The sequence below is a fragment of the Arachis hypogaea genome, chromosome 19, assembly GCF_003086295.3.
Source record: "Arachis hypogaea cultivar Tifrunner chromosome 19, arahy.Tifrunner.gnm2.J5K5, whole genome shotgun sequence".
NCBI lineage: Eukaryota > Viridiplantae > Streptophyta > Magnoliopsida > Fabales > Fabaceae > Arachis > Arachis hypogaea.
In genome coordinates this window covers 48,678,135-48,688,711 of record NC_092054.1, presented here as the reverse complement: position 1 = coordinate 48,688,711, position 10,577 = coordinate 48,678,135, and the positions used below count along the sequence as shown (strand labels likewise).

The 10,577-nt window shown below is 38.6% G+C and overlaps 1 long non-coding RNA gene across 1 annotated transcript; it reads right to left on the bottom strand.

The window, feature by feature from the left end:
• Positions 1–7,371: 7,371 nt before the first annotated feature.
• Positions 7,372–9,745, bottom strand: LOC140182015 (uncharacterized). The gene is made up of 4 exons (XR_011877811.1): positions 9,583–9,745; positions 9,437–9,491; positions 9,220–9,348; positions 7,372–7,743 (listed from the first exon to the last, which is right to left on the bottom strand). It is a non-coding gene; the product is annotated as an uncharacterized lncRNA (long non-coding RNA).
• Positions 9,746–10,577: the final 832 nt, after the last annotated feature.

Here is a 10,577-nt window from a genome sequence, read left to right as displayed (position 1 = left end):
GACGCGATCGCGTCGCTCACGCTATCACGTGGGATTGATGTTGTGCAAGTGACGCGATCGCGTCAGAGACGCGACCACGTGGGTCGTTTTGTGCGAAACGCACAGTAGCCGCACGATTCCAGCTTAACTTTCTGGACGTTGGATGTTTATGCCAATCTCCATATCACGCGGCTGCGTGAATGATGCGGACGCGTGGGGAGTGTTTTCGCAACTTGACGCGATCGCATGAATGATGCAGTCGCGTTGCGCACCCTTTTTTTTTTTTGCAGTATGCAGAATGCAATGCTTAATATGAATGCTATGCAAACTCCAGGTTCAATATAATAAAATAAAATAAACTTGAAAACAAGTAAAACCAAATAAAAAAAATGAAAAAAAGTAACGATCATACCATGGTGGGTTGTCTCCGACCTAGCACTTTTAGTTAAAGTCCTTAAGTTGGACATTGGATGAGCTTCCTGTTATGGTGGCTTATGCTTAAATTCATCCAGAAATCTCCACCAATGCTTGGAATGCCAATAGCCTCTAGGGTCCTAAACTAGGCATGTAAAGCTTCTGAGTAGCTTCAAATAGATTCTCAGGCTCCCGGGGTGACGAGTGTCAGAATAGATTCCAGGATCCCAAACTTGGCTTTTAATCTGTCTTCGTCTTGATCTATATTTTTCCATCTGGGCGGTTTAGAAATTAGATTCTTACCAGAATAACCAAACATTTTCCGAGATCCATTCGATTGATTATGATGCCAATCCGTGCACTTCAAGTTGAAGCGTGGAACCTTGTTGAACCTTGTGCACCAGCTCTGAGTACGAGCCATTTTCCGTTTACTCTTAAAGCCGCAGAGAGCTCTAAGCTGGCCATCTGTTTCAAGCAAACCATATTCAAGTAGAAAAATAAAGCTAAAGGTTAAGGATTGTACCCACTTGAAGCTTGTATTGGGTGGTAATGGCCTTGGGATAGGTGTTTCCAGTGGTTCTGTGAGCTCTACTCCCTTGTGCTCTTCTGTGAATTTCTCCACTTCTTTGCAGAATTCTTCAAATGCAACTTCTTCCTGATCAAAGTCTTCTATGTCTTCCTCATCACTCAAATCATAAGCGGGAGGTTGGGAGAAATCTACCTCCGTATCATCTTCGTATTCACTTGGGGAAGGTTCTTCGATCTCAGAGAATTCACTTGCGGATGCAAGTTCATTACTAGAAGAACTTGACTTGTGACTGTCATCATCAAGGAAACTTGCTTCTTGGATTATTCCGTCTAGTTCTTCATAAAAGACTTGCTCTGGGAGTTGTGTACTATCCTCCTTAGCATCAGTTGTAACGTCCTTGACAGAGTTCTCCACAACTCTGGATTCCCATGAAAGTTCAGCGTCTCCTAAGTCTTCAACCAACTCTTCTTCTTGTATAATGACAGCTTCCTCTACTTGTTCTAGTACGAAGTCATGCTCTGTCTTGTCCACTGGAGTTTCTAATATCTCCTTCATGCTACGCTCTTCGTTAGATTGTCCACATGGGGCTGTGGAGGGTCCTTGAATGTTCGAACATCTAGAAGATAATTGACTTATTGCTTGCTCCAGTTGATGAAGGGTTGTTTGAAGTTGATCTACTGTTTCCTTGAGGCGAACTTCTGATTCTCGGGGTGATGGATTTGGACGTAGTACATTGGGAAGTGGTGGTGTTTGGGAGTAATTGGATTGGGATTGGGGTAAATGAGGATCATATGGTGGCGAATGGTGAAAAGGGGCTTGTGAGTGTGGTGGTTCAAAGTTGTGTTGAGAGGATGGCTTATAAGCATAGGGTGGGGCTTGTTGGTAACTACGAGGTTGTCCACCATGTCTATTGCCTTGGTATGCACTGTGGAATGGTCTTTGTCCATGATGTCTTGGAGGGTATTGCTACCTAAAGGGTTGATCAGATCCTCTTGGCTCCATCCATCTTTGATTGCTCTGACCTTGATGCATGTTCCTGTTATAACTTTCATTCCTTTCAACAATATTAGAACCAAACTCAAAGCGAGAGAGGTGAGAATTCATAGTAGCTAATGAAGATAAAAGAAGAAAATAAAAACAAATAAACACGTAAAAGAAAAATATTTACAATAACCAATAATAAGGCACACGATTGCAATTTCCCGACAACGGCGCCATTTTGAAAGAACCGAAGATTGATGGTTTAGAAGTTATAGTAAACTCTCGTTGTGAGTATAGTTACTAAACCAAGCACTCAACCTTTCTTACAAACGTTTTGGTTGTCACAAGTAACAAACCCCTAAATAAATTGATAACCGAAGTATTCAAACCTCGGGTCATCTTCTCAAGGAACTGCAGGGAAGTATGTTCTTATTATTGGTTATGAAGATTGTAAATTGGGGTTTCGAAGGTGAAGAACAAGTAATTTAAATTTCAATTAAAATGAGTAAAAGACTGTAATTTAAATAAATAACTGTAAAACACACTTTTGACAAGGTATGAGAAATTAGAAGTCCTATCCTAGTTATCCTTAACAATGATGATGAAAATTGAATCTTAATTCCACTTAGTTAACCTTTGCTAGAGCAAGGGAAGGTCAAGTGACTAATTAGTTAAATCCTCAAATCCTAGTTAATCCCTAAGGAAAGATTGAGATTATTGAAGTTCAATTCAATTAGCAAAGATAACGATTATCATTCATGTTTGAGTTTGATAACTCCTGAGTTACTGATTTCTTAACTAAGACCGAAAGGGGAAAAGTAAATCTACTGGAATAAAAATGTCTTCAGATTGGGGATAAAAATAACATAAATAAAAGAAAGCAATATTAAACTGAAATACCTCAATTAACATTAATTCAAAGAGTAATCTGTAACATAGAAGAATTCATAATTAAATTGAGAACATAATAAAAAGGAATATTGAACCTGGTAAAGAGATAATCCGGAAAGCGAATAAAATCCTAAATCTAAATCCTAATCCTAAAGAGAAAGGAGAGAACCTCCCTCAAAGCTACATCTAATTCATGAATACTAACTAATTGGAGAGTCTCCCTGAATGGATGCATTTTCCCACTTCATAACCTCTGGTCTATGCCTTCTGGACTTGGATTTGGGCCAAAAAGGGCTTCAGAATTCGCTATGAGCGTTTTCTGCAATTTCTGGTGCGTGGCCTCTGTCACGCGTCCGCGTGGGTCACGCAGTCGCGTCATTGGGAGTTTTTCCTTGTCACGCAGTCGCGTCAGTCATGCGTCCGTGTCATATGCATTTCGCTCAAGGTGCGCGGTCGCGTCAGTCATGCAGCCGCGTTAATGTCTTTTCGCGCTGGCATGCAGCCGCGTCGCCCATGCGATCGCGTGGCTGCCAGTTTCTTCAAAAACTCCGTTTTATGCTTTCCTTCCAATTTTGTATGTTTCCTTTCCATCCTTTAAGTCATTCCTGCCTTAGAAGATCTGAAACTACTCAACACACGAATCACGTCATCGAATAGAAATAAAGGGTAATCAAAATAATTATTTTTAAGCATAGGAAACATGTTTTTCACATACATCACATAATAAGGAAGGGAAAGTAAAACCATGCAATTAATATGAATAAATGGGTGAAGGATTGAATAAATCACTCAGATTAAGCACAAAATATATCATAAAATATGGGTTTATCAGTGGTTCATATGGCTCATATGATTGTTGGTAGGATGGATATGGATTAGGGTCATATGAAGATGGTTGGTAAGAAGGGGCTTGTGAGTATGGTTGAGGGTTATGTTAGGGATATGGCTCATAGGCATATGGTGGTGGTTCTTGAAAGTCACAAGGGGATTCACCATAGTCATTGGATTGATATGCATCATAGAATGGCTCTTCTTCATAGTGTATTGGTGGAGGTTGTTGCCATGAGGATTGATCATATGCATATGGCTCCTCCCACCTTTGGTTATCCCATTCTTGATACACATCTTCATTGTAGCCCTCATTTTCTACAACATAATTAGAACCAAACTCATAGCCAAAGTGAGAATTCATAATGAAAAGAGAAAATAAAATTCAAAAGCTAATAGAAAAATAATGAAATAAAATCCTAAACTTAGCAAAAACCAACAAGAAATCCAAAAATCAAGCTATTCACAATATTCACATATATACAATAACTAATAACATAACACCATTGCAACTCCTCGGCAACGGCGCCATTTTGATGAGCAAATTCTTGTTGATATAGAATTTCCTCAATTGAATAAATTCTTGTTGCAAGTATAGTTCTACACCAACAAAGAGTCCTCACATACAAAAATTTAGGTTGTCACATGTACAAACCCCAAATAAGAATTAACCGGAGTATTTGGACTCCGGGTCGTCTCCCTAGGAATTGCAACAAAGTGCCTTGTTATTGGTTATGGGGTATGTTTTGGGGTTTTTGGATAAGAAACATGAAAAGTAAATGGAAATGAAATTAAACTAACAACTAGAAAGGCCTTGGCAAGGGTTGGTGCTCAAGGATCTCTATCCTAATCACTAACCACAACATGAGAATTGGCAAGGATCAACCCCACTAAATCATCCTCTAACCAATAGTAAAGGAAAGTCAAGTGAGCTATATCAATCCAAGTCTATAAGTCCTAGTTCTCCACTAAATCAATTAATGAGATCTAGAGTTAATGGCTCCCAATCGTCAATCACTCGGACATTAGTAACTCAAGAGTTCCTAAGTTACCTTCCCAAGCCAAGAGCACTAAAATCTACTCTAAAATCCAACCAAGAATTTTATCAAACACTTGGAAGGCATAAAAAGAAAGAATAATAAATGTGCAAGATTAGTAAAATCTACTAACTACAAATCGCAAGAAAACAAGATCCACAACCCAAATCAACAATAAAAGAACATCAAACATTAAATTCTATTAAAAGGGATCCAAATCCAACAAGAGTTCATTAACATAAAAGAGAAATTAAAATGAAAACTAAGAGAATCAAGTAGTAGGAACAAGAAATCATAAAAGAAACAAGATGAAAACATGTAATTGAACCTAAATCTAGAAGGGATTAACCTAACCTAATTCTAGAGAGAAGAGGGAGCTTCTCTCTCTAGAAACTAACCTACATGATGCTATACTACCAAACAATTGCCCCCCTTTGCCCAAGCTTGAATTCTGCATGAAATAGCATTAGAAATGAGTTGGGTTGGGCCCAAAGTGCTTCAGAAATCGTTGGGGGCGATTTCACTTTAGTGGGCCACAAGCAGCATCGGCGCACACGTGTACATGGTGCATGCGCGCCCCTGAACGCGAAGCAACATATAGAAAATTTTATATCATTTCAAAGCCTCGGATGTTAGCTTTCCAACGCAACTAGAACCGCCTCATTTGGACCTTTGTAGCTCAAGTTATGGTCGATTGAGGACGAAAAGGTCGAGCTTGACAGCTTTACGGTTCCTTCATTTCTTCATGAGTTCTCCCACTTTGCATGCTTCTCTCCTCACTTCTTCCATCCAATACTTGCCTTATGAACCTGAAATCACTCAACAAACACATCAAGGCATCGAATGGAATTAAAGTGAATTAAAATCACCAATTTAAGGGCCTAAAAAGCATGTTTTTGCACTTAAGCACAATTCAAGGGAGAATTACAAAACCATGCTATTTCATTGAATAAATGTGGGAAAATATGATAAAATCATCCAAATTAATCACAAGATAAACCACAAAATTGGGGTTTATCAACTATCGGAATCTTTTAACTTCTATGACAATTTCTTTTGAATAATGACACTACACTCTTGGGTAAAAATTATCGTTTCATCTTCTTTGAGGGTTCTCTTTTTGGACAATAGAGTGACATTTGTTTTAGGGCTTCGGCGAAAGGGATATTGATTTTTAGCTTTTTGAACACATCTAAGAACTTGAAAAAGTACTTCTCTTGATTTTGCTTCCGAAGCCTTTGAGGATATGGAATCCTCAGTTCATAAGCCTTCACCTTTTTCTTCTTAGTCTATGTTGGTGCAGAAATTTTTTTCTTCCTTTAGGTTCTCCTCCTTTGTCACTAGGGAAGGAATTTGCAGGCTTCCCTACTAATTGCTTGGTAATTTATCCTACTTGCACCTCTAGGTTTATGATGGAAGGTTCTTAAAATTTGCTCTCGTTTCTTACATGAAGGTTTGGGTTCATTGCATGAAGGAAGCAGTGGATTGGAAAAGTTTCTCAATAGCAAGCTCAAGAGATAGATGGTTTTTTATGGTTGGCTTGCTGTTGATATGGAACATTGAAGTTCTTTTGTCCTTGATTTTTCCAACCAAAATTAGGATAATTTCTCCAATAGAATTGTAAGTTTTTGAGAGTGGGTCATTCTCTGGCCTTGAGAAATGCCCCACAAAATTCACTTGCTCAGTGAATGAATGGTCTTCCTTGCTCAATTCACACTCTTCACTCGGGTGTGCTCCTCCACACAAGTCACATATTGAGTTTCAATGGCTGAAACTTGCCTATGTCTGAGTTGTTTTGTAAGTGAGGAGAGTTGTTGAGTCATGAGTCTATTTTAAACTATAATTGTATCCATGGTGTCTAATACCATCACACCCTTTTTAGTGGGCCTTGTGGATGAATACATGAAATTATTAGCTGCCACTATTTCTATCAATTCCAATGCCTCTTCAAGGGTCTTTCTATGTAAAGAACCTCCAGCCGATGAATCAATCATCGCTGTTGAGGCTTGAGAGACTCCATCATAGAAGGTTTAGATCTGAAGCCACTCGAAAAAGACATAGTGTAGACATTTTCTAAACATCTCTTTATACCTTTTCCAAACTTCACAAAGCGATTCTCCATCCTTTTGAGAAAAGGATTTAATATCATTCCTCAAACGAGCTAATTTTGGAGAGGGAAGTACTTAGTTATGAATTTGCTAACTAAATTCTCCCAAGAAGTAATGCTGCCCAAGTGTTGAGCTTGGAGCCATTGTGTGGCTCTATCTCTTAAAGAAAATGGGAATAGCCTTAGCCAGATGGCTTCGGAGCTAACACCATTACTCTTCACTGTGTCACATAGCTACAGAAAACTAGCTATGTGTATGTTCGAATCTTCTTGCTGGCTACCACCGAATTGGTCTCGTTGTACCAATTGAATTAGTGATGACTTTAGTTCAAAGTTATTTGCTTGAACTGTGGGTCTCACTATGTGGTGCGCAAAATTGAACTCCACAAGTTTTGCACAGATGAACCGACAAGTGTACCGGGTCATCCAAGTAATACCTCAAGTGAGTGAGTGTAACACCCTACCACACAAAGCTTTACGCTTAAGTCGTAAAACAGAGGTGATGTGGTATTACGACCTCTAAAATAAAATAAGTACATATAATAGCAGAAGAGTTATAATATGCTAGGAGCCTTGAAGAATAGGGGAAATAAAAAATCGCGAGATAAAAGCGCAACGCTCAAGGAACGAGTTAACTTGCATGCTAAGAAAACCGTAACTGTCAAACATAAGATAACAGAAGTAGGAATAGAGTGCCAAAGATACAAAATAACAAGCTCCTAACTCAGCCTGCGAAGTCAAGACTGGCCGGAGAATATTTACACATATATACATACATATCCAAAATCCAAAAGTACATACACACAATCCTGCCTCTCCATAAACCTCTAAGAGGATCAAAAAGGACAAGTTATGCGGAGAGAAAGCTAAGTACATATATATACATCACTGTACAGCAAAACTATACAACAACACTATCCAGTAACCCCTCCGCTTTAAGAGTCCAGACGACTAACGAGATGGCTCCCGACCTGCATCTGAAAATCAACAACATAGTATGGAATGAGAACCGGAGGTTCTCAGTATGGTAAAGGTGCCACACACATAATATATAAGGTCCTGGGAATGCCAGAGGCAATCCTAGAACGCCGACACTCAGATTGTAGAGCTTAAAGTATTAAACAGAAGCCATAAAAGGTGGTTTCCTAAAAATATTTAATCCTAACTTAACTTAACCTTAAATCTAAGTCCTATACTGCCATTCCTCCATACCTCCAATTCCATCATGCATTTTCACAGACAAATAAACAGATAAAGGCAAACACAAGAAGGTTACAACTACTGCAGGTAACAAATACACATTTAGCATGGCAAATACAAATAGGCACACCCAATTAGAGCACAAGCAAGTAATTCAAGTAATATGCATATGATGCATGCCTGTCCTATGGCTGATGAGGCTCATCTGTCGGTTATCCAGCCAACCCGACAAGTCTGAATTGTCCTTAGACTGTCCCCCGACGTGCATCCCCAAGAGTCTATGCATAGATTTTTCTCAAATAATCAATATTGCTCAATGGGGGTAACATTCCCGGGAATTTATATAGTGCCCGGTCACACTTACGTCGTAGGGTCAACAGAGTATCGAGTTTTCAACCTGGTACACGTGGTGGCAAGCCACGACACTTAATCCAGGGAATCTCGTATCTCAGATTATTCAAATTCATAAGCCATATAAATAATTCAATTATAATTCATCAACATCCACATCATTCTCAATTGCATCTCATTCATCATCATACATTAAACATATTCAATCCTTATCCTTCATTATATCACACCTCCCATTCCGTCCATCAATAGTTCCAATTCAAAACATAAGTCATTCTTTTCTAAATGAATCAAACTTAAAACATGCTCATTTTCTTAATAACTCAAAATCAAACCATATAACCTTTGAATCTAAATCTTTCTAAATAATCATATAACAAAATCTCTAATCTCTAATTTTTATAAAATTTCGGCAGCATCTCCTCTAAAACTCGGACTTTGCCACCCTGTTCGGGTCCAAACCTGTATTCTTTTCAATTCAACATTTCCTTCCTTATTATCATAACAATCTCCACAAAAATCTACCTCAGATCAACAATTAAACTCATACAAAATTCAAATCCAACAACCAAAATTCAACTAAGAGTCATAGTTCACAAATCCTAGGCTTTTAACACAAAATACCTCAAATCAATAATTCATCGAATCGTTAATTAATCAACAAGCACCAAACCAACCATGTTCATCAACAATAACATTCAACTATAATTCTCTCCAAATTAACATAACAACATTCACCATCCAAAATTAATAACTAATTATCCAATAAACTTCAACCAATTATATTCATCGACAAATTACTAAATATTAAATATACACCTGCATTCCAACTTATCCTATGGTCATCTAGCCTAAGTTTTCACAGAACATTATATATTAAATGCAAGAAACCTAAACCATACCTTAGCTGATTTCCACATAACGACCAAAGCTATTTATTCAAAACCAAGACAACCCCTCAAAACTCAACTAATCCGCTTCCTCCAAGTTCCAGTATTCACAATTTCAAGCTCCAATTATTTATTTTCAACCTAATACACATTCATAATACATATATACCCAATTTAATACTCAAAGCTCGAATTTAATGAAAATAAAATAGAATTATCGTATCCTCACCTTACCCAAGCTTCACATAAGCAAGAGTGAACGTTTCTCTCAAGCTAATTGGATCCTAAAACATCAGAAATCAAAGAAATTCAATATTCCCACTTAAAATTCGAAAATTGGGGGAAAAGAGGGCTGAGAATGATTAAACAAATTACCAGTGAAATTGTTCCGGTAGAAATGTAGAGCTCGACGCGGTGGACGCGTGGCCGCAAACGGTGCGGCGATTGGAGCTCGGACGGAGAAGTTACGGGGATCGGAAATTAACGTGAGGGTTACGGGAATGTTTCTCGTTTCTCTTCTCCCTGGAAGCTGAAAGCTTCGTTGCTGCAGTAATGAGGGAGAAGACAAAGCTGGGTTCATTTAATAGGGCTGGTCCGGTTGAACCGACAGCCTAGTTCGGGTCCGGTTCAACCGGTTCGGTACTTTCGGTCCAATCTTGGACCGTTTTCTTCAAAATTAGTGTCAAAATTCTCATTTCAATGAGCTCTACCCTAATTTAATATAATATTCACATTTCTAGTCCTCCTTATTAAAAATTAATTTATTGACTAATTATCTACTAATTTAATCGGGGTTTACATTCTACCCACCTAACAAAGAATTTTGCCCTCAAAATTCAAATCTAGTTACCTGAAAAGAGATGTGGATAGTCCTGTCGCATATCTGATTCGAGCTCCCAGGTATGTTCCTCGATACCAGCTCGACTCCAAGCTACTTTTACCAATGATACTTCCCTTCCTCGTAATCGTTTAACGCTGGTGTCATCAATTCTTTCCGGAATTACCGGAAGTGTTAGATCTTCTCTTACTTGGATTGGTTCTGGTTCCAGAACATGACTTGCGTCAGGAGTATACTTTCGAAGCTGTGATACATGAAATACATCGTGCAAATTCGAAAGGTACGGCGGTAAGGCAATTCTATAAGCCACTGGTCCAATTCTCTTCAGAATCTCAAATGGTCCAATATAACGGGGATTCAGTTTCTTGGTCTTAATAGCTCTTCCCACTCCAGTGGTTGGTGTAACTTTCAAAAAGGCATGTTCTCCTTCTTCAAATTCCAAAGGCTTTCGCCTCTGGTCAGCATAGCTCTTTTGGCGGCTTTGGGCTATAAGCATTCGACTACGAATCTTCTTTATCTGCTCAGTCGTTTC